The 16964-nt window shown below is 45.5% G+C and overlaps 1 protein-coding gene across 1 annotated transcript in view; it reads left to right on the forward strand.

The window, feature by feature from the left end:
• Nucleotides 1-2319: 2319 nt before the first annotated feature.
• Nucleotides 2320-16964, forward strand: part of lrfn5a (leucine rich repeat and fibronectin type III domain containing 5a) — a 104736-nt gene continuing 90091 nt past the window's right edge. The window contains exon 1 of the mRNA XM_070842026.1: nucleotides 2320-2497. The gene's annotated coding sequence lies outside the window, so the exon portion shown is untranslated. The remainder of the gene's footprint in view (nucleotides 2498-16964) is intronic.

Raw genomic sequence — 16964 nt, forward strand, 5'->3', positions numbered from 1 at the left:
AAGCCCATTCACTGACTACATGGTTTTATTCCCTTCCTTCATTCCCTCATAATAACGTGTATGCAGTCTAGCAGGAGTCAGTCATGTCACTCTGTCCTTCTTCCTCCTCCACACAGAGAAACGCCTTCTGCACCGCCAGAGAGGAGGTGGGGGAGAAAATGCCACCCCGGGAGCACGTCTGGTGTGACGGTGCCGCGCACTTCCAAATTGGCCAGAAATGGGTGGCAGACGCACTTTCTCCTCAATTTCTCTATTTCTCGGACGCTCCAGGTTTATCGACGATGCCGAGCGGGAGGGTGGAGGGTGTGGAGGGTGGAGGGGGTAGAGGGGTGGGGGGTCAGAGCACCCAATCTGGAGACTACAGATGAAGTAAAAACTGTTCTTATCGAGTTCACACGCGCCCGTGGAGCGCACGGGAGGACGCGCAGGGTGTAGGCTGCTCCAGCACGTGAGGCGGGATCCGAGAACTTCCTCTGTGCGGGCTTTAAGCTCCGTCAAGCGACACGTGGTTAGTAAGGCGCGGCCCGGAAATAAGGCGATTTGTACTTCGAAATAAAAGCATCAGTGTTATTGGCGAGAATAAGATATGAATGACTGGGTTTGGGCTTGGTAAAGAAAATCAGGGTCACCTCACCCACTCTCTGCTTGTCTCTCCTGCTGGTTCTCTCACTCTCTCTTTACTGATCTATAGCTAAAGGGGGAGCAGCTGCATCATGCAGTTTAATCCCTGACAAGTATTTCAAATCATATTTTTTATACATGTGTGATTTAGAGCTTGGTATCACTTTCGGTTTATTTTTAGGATTTATTTAAATGACCAGGTGTATGATTTTATAATGCTGTGAGGGGATTTAACTCCACTGCCCGTAGAACCAAACCAAACCAAACCCTCGTACGACACACTGCACGATCTTAGAGTTGATCAAAAAGAGCCTCTCTGTCTGCATCTAAATGAATCCATGAGTTCAGTGTTACTGGATGAATATACGGCAGGATTCAGCCCCCATGGGCCCCTTTTTCACACCCGACATCGCCGCCGCCATCTTTCTGTGCAGGGAGCCTTCTGTCCCCTTAGAACAGTCAAGCTAAGCACGTGTATATATATGAATGGAATATAAACTTGAATAATCAAAGGGTTAAAACAGGCTCAGGAGACAAGTTCAGACTGAGAGGAGCCAATAGTGTTATTAGTGTTACCTGTCATATATTCATTTAGTGGCACAGATCATTGATTGTATTTCCAATTAATCACTCATATGCCCACAGTGCACCTGGAGCTTTTTGGGCCCTTTAAGGAAGTTCGGCTTCCCAGGACCAATCACGTCCCCTCTGGTGTAATAATTGTGCAAAAATAAAGCATTAAAACACGTCATTTGTTACATAGTGGCCAGCGGATGGGTTTTATTTTGAAAATCGCACCAGGAAGTCGTCGTGTTTCACTCGCTCTAACGTGACTCTTGTCATCCCCGCTGCGCTGCGTGGATTAACGGTGCGGGAGAAGCGACCGGCGCGGAGCTCCGAGGGATCTCAGCCCCGAAGGATCCGGTGCGAGCGACCGGACGGCAGCTTGTCTGGGACGGTCCCTCCTCAGACTGGTCTCAGTCCTTTATATTCTCCTCTGTTCTACTCCAGACCGCAGACGAGACGCTCAGAGTCGAGTTAACAGTGGGTGAGCGACGTCAACCCAGACCGGGAGAGAGAGAGAGAGGAGAGAGAGAGAGAGAGAGAGAGAGAGAGAGAGAGAGGGAGAGAGAGGGTGAGAGAGGAGGTCGCGGCTGTGAAGTCAAAATCCCCCAAAATCCGTCATTGCGAAGGTTCAGAGGTGTCCAACAAACCAGGAGAGGAGCTGCTGTGGAATCTAAGGAGTGTTGAACAGCCTGCTAAGTCCGCCTCAGTCCACCGGAGGTGTCCAGAGGAATAATCAGACTTTGGCTCGGGATATTTTATTCTCTTGTTGTGGAATTTTCCCCTGTTTCACAGCGGCCGGAGGGAGAGGACGGGGAGGCAGAGGAGGGGAGGAAAAGGAGGAAAAGAGCAGAAAAGAAGCGGTTGAAGGAGGAGAGGAGGAGGAGGAGGAGGAGGCGGCGGCGAAGGGGGGGAGGGAGGGAAGATCATTTCAGTTTCTCTCGGATGGGATTCTTTTCTCGCCCCGCGGATGGAGGGATGAGACCGGGAGGAGAGGACGGGGAGAGAGAGAACGAGAGCAGGAGGGAGAAGAGGAGGATGTAGTCGTCGGGCGCAGTGAGAATGCAAAACGGACGCACCCCCGTGGAAGACAGGCTCGCGCTGTAAAGCCCGCACGGAATTTACAGCCAGTCCAGAGGATATAAGGAGCTCACCTCCACACACGCACACACGTTCATGGGGCTTGTGTTCTCTGGTCTGGAGCCTCTCTGTGTGGAGTTACAGTCACCGACACCGCTCTGATCATTATGGGATGTGGGAAGATAATTGCGCCCTGACACTCGGAGAGCGAAGGGGACCGTGACACCCGGAGGTGAGAGCTAAAGTTTCTATTGCTTCCTCTACGTGCACGAAATGTCCCCCCCCCCCCCCCCCCCCCCCCCCAAGTCCGTCTGTCTGGCTGCGTCGGATGGAGCAGAGGAATGATGCCTGCTTGGGGAGGGGGGGGGGTATTTCTAGATTTCCTCGTATAGATATTTGGTGTGGATGCTGAAATGGGGCGGGGAGGGAGGGGGGGGGTAGGTAGGCAGGCAGAGAGGGTGTACCTGGATAGCAGAAGGAGGAGGAGGAGCAGGAGGAGCGGGGGGGGGGGGGTGTAGAGAGAAGGTGCTACTATCTATAACAGCGCTGAGAACATGGCAAGGTCAAAAATAAGAAGTTACAGAAGCTGCGTGTGTGTGTGTGTGTGTGTGTGTGTGTGTGTGTGTGTGTGTGTGTGTGTGTGTGTGTGTGCAGGCTCTGCACCCATTTGAGCGCTGTGAATAAACGTCAGTGTGCGCGCGTGTGCGTCTGTGTGCGCGCGCACCCAGAGGCGCCAGGGAGAAAAGAGAACTTGTGTGTGTGTGTGTGTGTGTGTGTGTGTGTGTGTGAGTGTGTTAAACGTTCAGGTGGGTGATGTTAAGGGGGGCTACTGGGAGGAAGACGCGCTCAAAACGCTGCGCCTCGGCCCCCTCTGTTTTTTCTGTGCGCCACACACCGCACCTGGACCTCGATGGTGGTGGGGAACCGTGCTGGTGTGTTCCTCTGTGTGTGTGTTTCTGTGTGTGTGTGTGTGTGTGTGTGTGTGTGTGTGCCCTACACCTCCGCTGGCACAAAGCTGCCGTGGGAGCTTTTGTCCGTCCGGATGCGTGTGAGTGCGCGCCGCGTGCGAGCGTGCTTGCTGGCTGCGCGCGTAAGTCCAGATGATGACAGGTGGCGTGCGCGCCCGCCGGTGTCCTGACATACGATGCCGGAGAGATGACACCAGTGGAGGGAACAGGGCCCAGTTGAGCTGAACATGAGCAGCACCTGAGCGTGTTCAGTCAGGGTTAGTCACTCCGACCAGGTATTAACAGTCATCTGCACACTGAATGTCATCTGGGGCTCATTATTCAAATGGAAAATTGTATTTTGTCTTAATTTGAGAATCCAAACATCTTGTGTCAGTAAATCTTAGCATGAGGATGTTGGTCAGTGGGAACGTGCTGCTGGAGCAATCTGGGCTCCAGGACAACATGCTGTAAAGTCAAAGCAGGAGTCACTTTAAACTGAGAACTGCTGTTTCCTAAGAAATGGTAAAAACAAAAACAAACAAAAAACAAGAGCCAGAGCGTTATCTCTCTGGTCTCCTCGTTTGGCTGAACATCACAGAGGGATCTTACTTTGCATACATATATTTATATGAAACTTTAAGTCAATATTGGATGGCTAGAAGGTTTTATATCGCCTCCAGCTCACACAATGAGATTGGAATTTAGTTTTTTTAAAAAGGGGAAAGCTTTTCAGAAACAGGAAAGTGTATTGATCTGTGTTTCATCAGTTTGGATTTGCGCTGGTGGGATGCTTCTTCTTTAGCAGGATATCACCCCAAACATAGCGGGGGACCATGAAACCAGGCATCAAGGAGACGTATCTCCCACTGAAAGAAATAAACTGTGTTGCAAGTATATGCTGTGATGTAATATGTGTATGTGTGGTGTTGCTGTGCTCACTGCCAAAGAGTCTGGTTAAATGTCAAGAGAAGTGAAAACAGCTGACCATGCAGGGTGGCTATCAGTCACCATCATGGTACTAGTCCTGAAGCCAATCCTGCCTTAAAGTGTGTTGTCCTGAGCACTTGTGCTGAAAACGATCACATCTGCTGTCATGTCAGTGGGCATCAACGTTGGTCCTGTCGCCACGAGTCCCTGCCCAGGGTTCCACAGGGTTCCACAGGGTTCCACAGGGTTCCGCAGGGTTCCACAGGGTTCCACAGGGTCCTGCCTCCGTTTTAATCCGACCTTTTTTCCAACGAGGGTCTGAGTTTAATGTGTCTAATTGAGGAGTGCGACATGTCATGACACGCTCTTTTTTCCTATCCCGTGGCTCCATCTTTTTTTTCGCTGGATTGGAGTTTCATTGCTCTGTGCCGGTACAGTAGCTCGCATTGATTGATCAAGGCAATAAATTTATGCACACAAGCCACTCATGCTGGTGCTAATGGCCCGTGGATATGGAGGCATTATGCAAATGCCTCCCTGGCTCTAGAAAAAGAGTGTGGGTGAGTGAGCGAGGGAGAGAAAGTGGTGATTTTCAGTCCATTTTACTCGTGTTTAGCCTCCTATTTACGTCTAAAAGGAGTGGCTTGTCGTGCCATTAGGTTCTGGATGAATGGCGGTGCAGTGAAGGAAGAGGATGGATTTTAAAGCCACTCTTGACTTTCACTGACTTTTTGAGATTTCATTCGCTGCCTGCGGCTCCGGCTCTGAATGAATTGCCCCGAAAGTGCGCAGAACTTCAGGATAAATACCTGGCCCGTGATATGTGTTGCTATCTTGATAATGGGAGATCACTTCTCATTGCATATTAATGCATAGTGAGGGTGTAGGTGTAGCAGTAGCAATACCTCTTTTCTCCTCTGTTTCCTCTGCTCTCTCTCATTATTTCTTCTCTCTTATTCACCCCCACGATGCCCCAAAAAAGACAAAAAAGTGTTTGGACTCTTATCAGGCTGTAGCACAGGGGGAGTAAAGAGGACTGTTATTCTTTACGGGGGCAGGGGGCGATTTTTATTATACCTGTCTTTCTTCTTGCCCTGTTTATCTCTCTGCAGCTCTCTCTCTCTGTTCCTCTGTGTGTTTAGCTATCTGACAGAGGGCTGCAGGATCCTGCGGAGTGGGTGGTGGAGCTCTAATTCAATTTATTCTACTGCTCAGAGACAGACAGATAGAGCAGGGGAGAGAGAGAGAGAGAGAGAGAGAGAGAGAGAGATGTTAGGCAGCATTTCCTATTAGCAGCGGAGAGCCAAAGCAGGTCTTATAAGAGGCTGACCTGATGTTGTGAGATCTGGATTGATTCTGTGGGTGTGACCCAAGTGTGTGTGTGTGTGTGTGTGTGTGTGTGTGTGTGTGTGTGTGGTCATTATGAACTAAAACAATATGTCTTAAAAATGCCATCAATGAGTCTGAAGGGAGAACAAAGCGACAGTCCGTCTTTCCTTCCTCCACTCGCCCAACCGTCAGATTGACAACTCAGAGCGAACCAATCAGATGACCTCAACCCTCCATCGCCAAGGCTCAGCTCTCACACTGAGAACATCTGAATACAGAGGACTCTGGTGTATTAGGTCACTTCTATAATATTTATTTGTATTTGGGTCGGTTTCTGGTTTTGCTGGTCTGGTCTGGTCTGGTCTGGTCTGGTCTGGTCTGGTCTGGTCTGGTCTGGTCTGGTGTGCGCTGAACACGATTCGATTTCACGAGGACTGACTGAGCTGACGTGTGTCATTATGGGATGTTGTGGCTAATTAAAAAGTCACCTACATCAGCAACCTGTGCTGATGGTGCTATGTACAACTCGCAATATGACAAAGCAATGAACACATTATTATGCTACACACACACACACATACACACTCAGAAATCTGAAATGACTAGAAATGACAGCTTGACACCAGCGTGGCCAAAAAAATGGTATTTCATAAACAGCAGGTGTATCTGAGACTTTGCCTCAACAATGACACCACAGTGGCTCCGCTTTTTAATGTCTCTGCTGGCAGCAGGTGATTGTGGGCATTGTAGTAGTTGGGTCGGCTTCACCAGCCTCTCAAATCAAACTCGCAACACTCTTTCCTGTTCACAACTTTAGCAAGTGCAATGAAAAATGGACCATATTACTCTGTTCTATCCTCCATGCACTGGTTTCCATTGGAATCCAGCATTGATTTGAAACAGTTTATGTCTTTGCATCTCTAACCTGTAACCCCCAACGACGTGCCCAAACGTACGGCTACATCAGCTCACAAACGACGTTGCACCAGTGAACTCGTAACCAACGGGAAGATATCGCTTTGTTGACGTGCACAAACTAGTGCTGCTGTACTGTGTTGGCACTGCTGACGAACCACAGCGACTCTAAATAAATAGCCCATCTTTGCCAAGGCAGGATTAGTCTTTGGCTGGCTGGTAGCTCTAGTTAAGTTCCTGCCTAAAATCCATTACAAAGTCCTTAATTACATTAGAATAGAATATTATGTTGTTGTTTTCGTTAATGTTTCTCTGCCATTTCTTTTTGGAAATCTTCTGCTCATCTACAACTCATCTTTGGAAAAGAGATTAGAGTCACATGCTCAGTTAGATCTTTCCTTCTCTTCTTTTTTCTTTCTTTCTTTGCCCCCCCCCAACATCCCCTCTTACTAGTCCTCCTCTCTCCTCACACCTGCTGCTTCAAAATCACCCGTGACGTGTCTGACACTGGATCCTGCTTTAGGAGGCCAGCAGGGAGGGTGTTTGTGTACGTGTGTGTGTGTGTGTGTGTGTGTGTGTGTGTGTGTGTGTGTGTGTGTGTGTGTGTGTGTGCTGGTGTGTGTGTGAGTGAGACTCGTTGGGCGATAATGAGCTGCGGTCAGAACTGTGGGTGAACGGGACGCATACGATACAACACAGACAGGCTTCTGGCTCATTGCCTGCAGTCCCACTGCCTCTGACTGCCTGTCTGTGTGTCTATAAATGTGTAAATGATGGCATTCGACAAGCATGAATAAAGTCTATTCAGAGCTGATCAACTCTACAGCCATGCCAACCTGTGTCTGATAAACAAGAAATAAGGCCTCAGTGCTTCCCAGCTGTTTTGGCGTGTGTTCCCTTTAAAAAAAAAAAAAAAAACTACATCAACTAGCGACCCCTTTTCACATATATGCAAACAACCCGGTTAAACAACCTTAGACTGTTGTTTTTATATTCTTTAGAGGTCTGAAGAGGTAAAATGGTCCAATCATTAACAAGAGGAAAGTCTGATAAAATGATTCTTTTTCCCTTTTCTAACTTATTCATCATCTCACAACCCCAAGGTAGGACTACCCCTAGAAAAAAAAAAAAAAATAATTCTGCCTTGGCTTTTCCTAAATCTCAGAACTGGAAGGTTATTTCCATGTATATATTTTTTTTTATGGAGGAAGGCACGCTTGTTGCTTCGAACAGTGGCTCTCTGTAGGCTGAATGATTCTGAATGATTTCGAAGGTTGTTACATCATGTCATAGGCAATTCTCTCTATTTCACTTTTTCTGCTATAGGTTACACAGCACCTGTCATGGCCACTTTATGTGGATGTAGCATGTTTGCCCTGGCATTTGCTTTTATGTTTCTTTGGTTCATGTAAATTCACACAGAATAAATCCTGGTTCTGCTCTTGTTCAAGGTCTGTCCCCCGCAGCTTCAACATAATGCCTGTATGTACCCGATGTGTGTGACAGTGTCAGAGATACATTAGTCAAATGTGAATGATTTAGTAATGAGTTCCATAAATACACTTATTAACGTGAGTCATCCGAGTGCAGGAAAACAACACTGACAGCAACTCAGAATGTTTAATCTGTGATGAATCTTTGCAGCCTATACAGGACGATACAGGATTTCACTGCCATCAGAGTACTAATTATAAATACTGCGACACACTTGTCACTAGAGGATTCTGTCACCAGACATGACGCTCAATTTATGAAAGTCGCCCACACTCCACAAAACACTGCTTTGGATTACACAACCCAACAGTACAGTAGCTCCTCTGAAAAACAAAACCCCAAGGGTGAAATGTGTGAAAAATCAGTGCCGGGGAAAGCTTTTTATAAACTCAGATAGATGCTCCCATTTGAAATTATTGAAATTCCCTTTGTAGAAAGCCGGAGGAGGATCAGACTGGGGCACAAACATTTAAAAACCTCCCTTTTTTAATTGATGGTAACGTAAGCTAAAGTACAACACAATGAATGTGGTGCCAGATATTAGCTGCACTTCAGGGCATCCTTACCTTTCTCTGCCTATAGAGCGGCTGTGCAACGCTAGAGGCCTGCGAGTCGTCAGCCTGTGATAGCAAAGCATGAAACGTGTGTGTTTTCCGTAGAGCTGCATTAGTGTGTTGTGCCAAACTAACATGTCATGTCCATTTATGCATGGTAGCGTTTTCGTCTTCATCAAATCTGACAAAAATCGCAACAAAACACAACAAATCTTCGGCATAAAATCTGCCAAAGACAATGCCGGGTAGCACTTCAGCACAATGTTAAAGAATAGTTTAAAAAGGTTCATTCCTCCGCAGCCCATTCTCCTTTCAGTGTCACTCTGTTTGAGCAAAACTCTTTTATGTAGAGGCAACATTACATACATAGTACAACACTGCACTGGTGGGCCAGATTAAAGTGTGTTTTTGTTTATGTGTGTGTGTTTGAATCCCTAGAAAATACTCCCCAGGTCATTCCCATACATAAGATGGATGTATTAACATCCATCCATCCATTTTCTATACCGCTTATCCGTCAGGGTCGCAGGGGGAGCTGGAGCCTATCCCAGCTGACTTTGGGCGAGAGGCAGGGTCACCCTGGACTGGTCGCCAGCCAATCACAGGGCCACATACAGACAGACAGACAACCCCTCACTCTCACACTCACACCTACGGGCAATTAACCTAATGTGCATGTCTTTGGACTGTGGGAGGAAGCCGGAGAGAACCCACGCTAGCATGGGGAGAACATGCAGACTCCACACAGAAAGACCCCGGGTTCAAACCTTCTTGCTGTGAAGCAACCACAGCACCACCATGCTGCCCATGTATTTACATGTATTTTCAAATTGTTGTTAAAATAATGAAAACAAGAAAAGACCTCAAGACCTGCAGCTGTGGTTGTGATATTGAAATGTTCAGATAATGAACGAAGAGTTATATCTCATGGTGGATCTTTTACGTTCAGTCATCACACACAATACGTTGAGAGGGCTATTGCAGACAGGCTAGATATAGGACTCCATTCACAGCGTATTGCAAGACATGGAGATTACGGACAGTAAATGAGGAAACTTAAATGCTCCCATTGAGGAAAATGGGTCACTGCAGCAGCAGCAGCAGCAGCAGAGAAAAGAAATAGCACAAATACGGGGAAGATAACACCCACAGTTACATCAAGAAAAGATACTACAAATGTTACAAAGTAAGATAAAAAACATCCATTTAAACTAAATATCACTTAAGGAATACTTTCTTCTGCACTCTATCACACTAGGTTTAGACTGAATTAAAAACACACACACACACACACACACACACACACACACACACTGTGAGGAGTAAAATGCTGACTTTGAGCTTTACAGGAAATGTGTTGGGGCGGCAGAGGGGGGGAGTTCACATTCATACTAAGTGAACCGTGTAGGACTCACAGCCCCTGGGGGGTCTTTTCAGTGCATGGGGGACTGTGTGTAGGAAGGGCTACAATTTCCCGACTGTTCATCAGATGTTGATGTAAACATCCTCAAATTAAAGCTGCCAGCGAGCACTTTACTGTGAAACACAGCCAACGCAACACTTCTGGTAATTCTCTGACTGTGCTGGAACACTTTTTCTTCATAGGTATACTTTACATGTACTTTTAGTCAAAGGCTGGGGGTTAAATGCCAAGAGATTTTAGTTTAAAAAAGATTCTTAACCACACTGCATTAACCCTTTATCGGGCAAGGGACCATGTTTGGTAACTGAAGTGGGAGTTCAAAATGCCGCCCCTTGCCTCATCATGAGGCAGTAGAACTACCAGATTTCTCCGAGCCAATCGGCGACAATCAGGCTACATGACAGACCGACAAGAAACCATATATGGTGACTTCACTGACCTTGATTTTCACCATAACTTGAAATTTCTTTTTGAAAAACTCTCAAAAGTAAAAAGAGTCTTGTAATGACCACCAGTAATGGTCTAGGGTTGATGTATTTCTAAGTATTTCAATGAGTGCCCTATGAAGGGGTTAAGCGGCGAACAGCTTGAAGCAGAGATTTCAGGACCACGGACAGCTAAAGTATGCCAGTACAACATGATGGAGACATTTCAGAACCACGGAGAGCGGCAGCATGTGCGTGCAGCATGAGGCCGACGTTTCAGCACCACGGACAGCAGCTTGTTACAGCTGCCTCACAACCACAATCACAATCAGACAGCTTAATTGTCATTGTACTGAGCAGTACAACGGAATTTGCTGTGCTAAAAAAAAAAAAGCTTAAAAAATAACACTATGCATCATATACACACCCACACACACTCCTCATTTGACATTTATTATTAGTACGGACATTTCAAATGGTGATTCAATGGAGTCGGTCGGTGAGTCCATTCGATGCCACCTGCTATTCCAGCCGCAACACAAAGTGCTGTATAGTTTTGTAATAGTGAGAGTGAGAGCAGTGAGAGGCGATCACATCACCAGCTTACTGAGGTTCTTGCAGAGACCATTGTGGATTTGTTGCCGCCTTCAGTTAGGAATTGAAAGTTTATGACAGAAACTATTACATTTTGTTGCTAGTTAACGTCGACGGCGACACAATCGTCCCTTGTGATACGCGCCGCCTTTAAATGTGAGGCTCTCTGTCACCCTAATTGCTCCAATAGTGTGATGTTCAAATCCCCGGGACGGGCAGGTCATCAGTGATGAACGGTGTTGTTTTTTGGAGCAGCAGACGGACTGAAAACTGAATAGATTAAATGGTGCATTTAATTAAGAGGCTTGGGATCAGGAAGTCAGAGATCAGTCTTGGCCCATGACAACAGTAGCTACATTTAGCCTAGCTTGTTAGCGCATGCCATCTGTTCACACACAGATTAACGCTACACAACAGGCGCAAGCTAGGGGTACATTTTCTAGTTCAGCACTGCATAGGCTGCCTCTCACAGGACCTTATTCCCTCAGAAAGTCTTAGAGTCCAACACCATAATCTGTGGAGGCATCATTTCTTTTTTTGTTTTTTATCATTTATTTTGGAATTTATTTAAAACCACAGGGTAGAATGTGACTCTTTTATCTCACCTCCATAGGTGTTGCTTATACATGCCATCTTGCACGAGGTACCGTGTTTCTCATTAAACTCACCTTATGTTAACACTGAATTAAGTCCTATTAGCAGCTTGGGTGGTGTGTTAAAAAGGAAATCTTTCAGAGAACAGCAATCTTTTTTATTCACGTGAGTCTCAGGGTCTGCTCAAGCAGAGAAATGAGTCACCGTGGCTTTTTTTTTTGTTTTTTTGTGATAGACTGGGCTCTTTGATTAGTGTTTTAGGTTATAGCTGTGCATCAGTACACATGTTGTTCAGTGTTGTACCTTGAATACTGCACACTAGGGATGGATTTCTTTTTTCTTTGTGCCCTCAGTTCGGCAAAATCAAGGCAAAACCATCGGATGGCCGTGATGGGGACGTCTTTTTTTTGTGCTATTTTTCTTTGCATTGTTCAACTTCAACAAACTTCAACTTTTTATTTGGATATTGTAAAACACTAACTTTTACAATTAGAAACGACCTTATCTAAATTCTGATGTCAACAGGTGTATGGGTTGTTTACACCCGTAGGTATTAGGTATGTTGTGGGGTTCTGTTTCCCTTTTTTTTTTTAACTTGTCCTTAAGTCACACATGAGCATTAACACTGTTTTGTGGCGTCTTTCCTTTTACATCAGCTCTAGAGCAAGCTCTTCACTCTGGCTAGTTACGGTTTGGCCATCTGCTTTACAAGCAGAATGACTTCCAAATCACTGCGTCCCACTTAGCTAGCCTTTACACCAAATACTATAAAAAGCAGCCTGCTAATCCTGCTGCTGGCAGTGTTTGTTTGTATTCCTTCCTCCTGGCACTAACCTGAGCTCAGCAAGCTGCTACATGCCAACAAACACTCCAGAATCTGATTGCTTGATATGTTTGGCTGAAGAGATATTGATATTGAATTTGGGATATTCAGAGAGTATTATGACATAAAGCAACCCAGTTAATTGTGTTTGTAATAAGAACACCCCACTGCTAGGGGACAGAACAGCAGGACTTGAGTGAGTTTGTTTGAGGATGAAATAGATCAGAAATAACTGCCACGACGTACCTACAGATAAGAGAATGCTGTATCAAAGTACAGGACTGTGAGGAGGTCTAGTTTTGAATCACTTTCATCCAGGCATTGAGTCTCAAATGCCAGCACTTGAAACAACTTGACTGTAATGATCCTGGTGGCAGCGGTTTCCTTGGAAATCCTTTTTTTACATTGATTTTGTGAAACTTTTTCTGCCAAGTCCTCTGAGGTGAACCCCTGCTTCAGAAGCCTGACCTGGCACACCCTCATCCTCAGGTACACAGAGATAGCATGGTGGCCTCCTCATTGTCAAATCTTTGAAGTGAAGCTGCTTTTGACAAGTAACTTGACCATCTATCAAGAAATGTGAACAGTCATATCACACAGGCATATACTGTACTATACTCCTTAACCCTTTAGGCCTCTTTCTTTTTTAATTAAACTACATTTTTTTGGCAGGGCCGTGCATCCTCACTAACACCATGAGAGTCGACCATATTGCTGCAGTTTTCTGATTTAACTGATTTCAAAATACTACTGTTGGTTTATAAAGCATCGAATGGTTGAGGGCCAAATAGATTTCAGAGGCAAATCTAAACATGGAGAGGGAGCATTCAGTTTTTACGCACCACATAGTATTTCTCTGCTGCAACACTCAGTTCTTTTTAATCAAGACTGAAGACTTTCTCTCTTCAAATCACTTTATTTATTTCTTGCACTGCACTGTAACTTTTATTCATACCTGTCCTTTTTATTCCAGCTTCATTTTTACACGCCTCTACTTTTTATTGTATTTAAATGTTCTTTTATAGTGTTTTTTTTTATAATTTGTTGATAAGGGTTTTTCTTCTGCACTCTGTCGCAGTGCTTTTAATGCTTTATGTAAAGCACTTTGAATTGCCTTGTTGTTCAAATGTGCTGTACAGATAAACTTGCCGTAGCTGGGGGTTCTTGTTTGAAGCTGGCTGCTGTATGTACAAAACAAAATGTATGTTTTCCTGTGCATGTCTCACGTGCGTTAGTATTTAAAGATTTAATCAGTCAATCAGTGAAAGGGTGTGAAAACACTCTCAGGACTGTGGCTTAACACAGCAGAGTGCATGTGCATGGATGTCGTGCACAAGATACAAACAGGGAGCTACTCTACTTATCTGTAGTGCTACAAGGGGTCCAGTACAAACAGCATTCTTTGATTTTTTTTTTTTTTAATCTATGGAGCTTGCCTGAGATATCCCCTTTGAGCTAATGTACACAAGTTCTAGTTCATTACTAATTAAATTAAATCAGGTAGTGGACAAAAAGCACCACCACTTAAAAAACACCAGACTCTCTCCACTCAGTCCGCTTCTGTAATTCTGTTGGATAAGGTAATGGAACTGTGTGTGTGTGTGTGTGTGTGTGTGTGTGTGTGTGTGTGTGTGTGTGTGTGTGTGTGTGTGTGTGCTGATGTATAGCCTTAGGGGCTGTTTGTCCCTGATAATGAGCTGCCAGGATGACAGTCAGATGTTACATGTAAGTTGTACTTGCTTTTGTCCCCATGCTCTGCTGTATAAATTAGCCCCAGGTTCAGACAAGCACAATGAGGCAGGGGGGCAGGGGGGGCAGGGGGGGCAGGGGGTGGGGGGTGGGGGGGCAAACAAAAATACAGCTTGTCCCCACATTTAGAACACTAGTTCAGGGTAAGAATTGGTGGAGTGGCCCTTTAAGCTTGATATCATGACTTGCAATCTGCTTATCTAACAGCATTTGTAGTGCGCTGCATGTTGCTGTGCAGAAAGGGATGGGCACACCGTGATTAATGGATAAGACTGAGAGAGCGGCAGAGTGTGGATTCATGAGCTCATGCACTCTTAAACACCCCGCCAAAGCTTCTCAGTGAGCTCTCACAGGCCGCAGATACAAAGTGTAGCATGACTCAATCATTTACCAGCACCGCACAGTGAGTCAGCGCGTTCACAAGAGACAGACTTGGCATAGTGAGACACCCATTTTACAATACGTCCACACACACACACACACACACACACACACACACAGGTGGACACACAGGTTGATGATGCATCACTGGACAGCTACGATTCTCATCTAAGTCTTGTTTCGCAGCGTGCTGCAGTTGTGTAGAAGTGCACTGCTTGGTGTGTCAGTACACTGTGACATCACGTGGTAACACGTCTCTTGCTGATGGGGGTGTTTGGTACCAAGTTTGTGAATATAAAAGGAAAGGAGCAGACACGTGGCATTTTAAGACTGGAAGCACATTTGGAGGATGTGGATGAGCACTAGTCCTTGGAAAACTTCTGGAAAATCACCTCGTCATCACTGAACACGTTCAGTCTGTAAGAGGCGAGGCTATCACAAAACATTGTGCAGGAAACCACCAAGTTAAAGATGAGTGGTGCACTTTATTGTTCTATTTATATAACAGCTCCAATTTTCAAGAAATTGCTTGGCTGTAATTACTGTGCAGCAGCCCAGATCACAGAGAGCTGTATGCTGATGCCTTTTTGCTGGGTGTGGGTTTTACTGAGTCCAGGTATATTGCAACTTAGAGTGAGTCACAGCCTGTGACCCAGTTGAGCTTTGTCGTTCAGCATGACCTCATTCTGACTGCACAGTAAAACAAATCTGATCCTACTGCAGCTGTTTTCGCCGGGCGCCGCACGGCAAAACTTACTTAAACATTTCAGGGGATTTCCGCTCAATTTAAATTTGATTTCACTGTGCTTTAAACACAGAGTTGCTACTTTCAAGGCCGATGTGATGTGTGTCATAAAAGCATCCAGCCATTAGAGGCGGCACAATTAGCTACCTGACTTTTCTCAGCCGCGATCGGGCCGTATTTAACATTCCAGCATGGAGTCACGTTGATAAGCCCAGAGCGCTGAGTGAAACAGCAAGGAGTTGTATTGTTTGTGTGTGTGTGATCTCAGGTGATGTTGAGCTTACAGACAACAGGCCAGTTGGCCTTAATCCTGCGTCAGAACACAAGTCTAGCTGTGTGTGTGTGAGTGAGTGTGTGTGTGTGTGTGAGTGTGTGTGTGTGTGTGTGTGTGTGTGTGTGAGTGAGTGCGTGTGTGTGTGTGTGGTCGTATTAGATGTGTCATGTGGAGCACGTTAACAGGCAGGCACAAGACCACACACACCACATATACACATACACACACACACACACACACACACACACACACACAGTATGTGGTGTGATAAGCTTGTTAGCAAGGCTTTAGCTCAAAGGAAATATCTGATTGTGCTTACAGATCCAGGCAGGGCTTGTCCCTGTGTGTGTGTGTGTGTGTGTGTGTGTGTGTGTCATAATAGGGATCATCTACAAAGGAAAGGAAAAACCTCAAATATGTCTGGTGTCAACTTAAAACAAGTTTTGATTTAGTTTAAAGACTTCGTCAGAGGACACATTTTGCAAATTGTATCACACTAATATGCTCACTTAAGCTGTTGAACATGGTAAACATTAAACCTGCCAAGGTGTGAGGCTCGGCTGGAGACTTATAATCTTGTTACATTAAGTTGTTTTGCTTTATGCGATAGGACTTTAGCATGTTTGCCTATGCAAAAGATTTAGAAGGCATAAATTCATGCAAAAGTGGCAGCGAGTGTGTGTGTGTGTGTGTGTGTGTGTGTGTGTGTGTGTGTGTGTGTGTGTGTGTGTGTGTGTGTGTGTACATTCATCTGTGTCCTGTATTCTGTAAGCAACACTGTTATGAATCCACCTTTTTTATGTGGCAGTAATCTTCTGTAATCTGATCGCTTTTATCAGCCTACCTTGTACTTTAGGAACCTGGGAAAGATTTTGGCAACACAACACTGCCAGCAATCCTCGAGGACCAGCTTTAATCTTGCAATAAGCCACTGTTAAGTACAGACACCAGACTTAGTTAAGCATGCGTGGATTATGTTTAGAACAATTTATTTACCCCGCTTTCTTTCCTTCTTTCCTTCCTTCCATCAACACGTGAGTGTTTGTTGAGCAAACTAGTCTTTTTTAGTGGCACACTCTGTTGCTGTTACTATCATATCCCCACTCCAGTTTTTTTGGCAGCGCAATTCTGCGCCCATTTCGGATCCCTCTCTCCTCTCTCTCCTCCGTCAGTCTGAGATGCGAGACATGTTGTCTTCGCCTTTAGAAAGGAAGACATCACAGTGCGTGTGTTGTCTTGTGTCTTTGCGAGTGTGTTTGTGCATGCATGTGTGTGTGATCATTATGTCGTGATCTGAAGCCATCTGGGTTGGCTGGCTCATTTGCATATCTGGTGTTAACCATTATAAATATTCATGACCAGGGTCTAAACTGGTATGAATATTCATTTTGCCTCCAGGCAGTAGACGGGTGGAGTGGCTGTGATTCCAATCAGCAGAACAGAAATTAACTCAACCTTTTGTGTGCAGGACGAGAACACTTGATGATTGCCGTCGGGCCCCTTGGTATGCTTGGTGAGCTCC

This window comes from Pempheris klunzingeri, chromosome 13 (assembly GCF_042242105.1).
Source record: "Pempheris klunzingeri isolate RE-2024b chromosome 13, fPemKlu1.hap1, whole genome shotgun sequence".
Lineage (NCBI taxonomy): Eukaryota > Metazoa > Chordata > Actinopteri > Acropomatiformes > Pempheridae > Pempheris > Pempheris klunzingeri.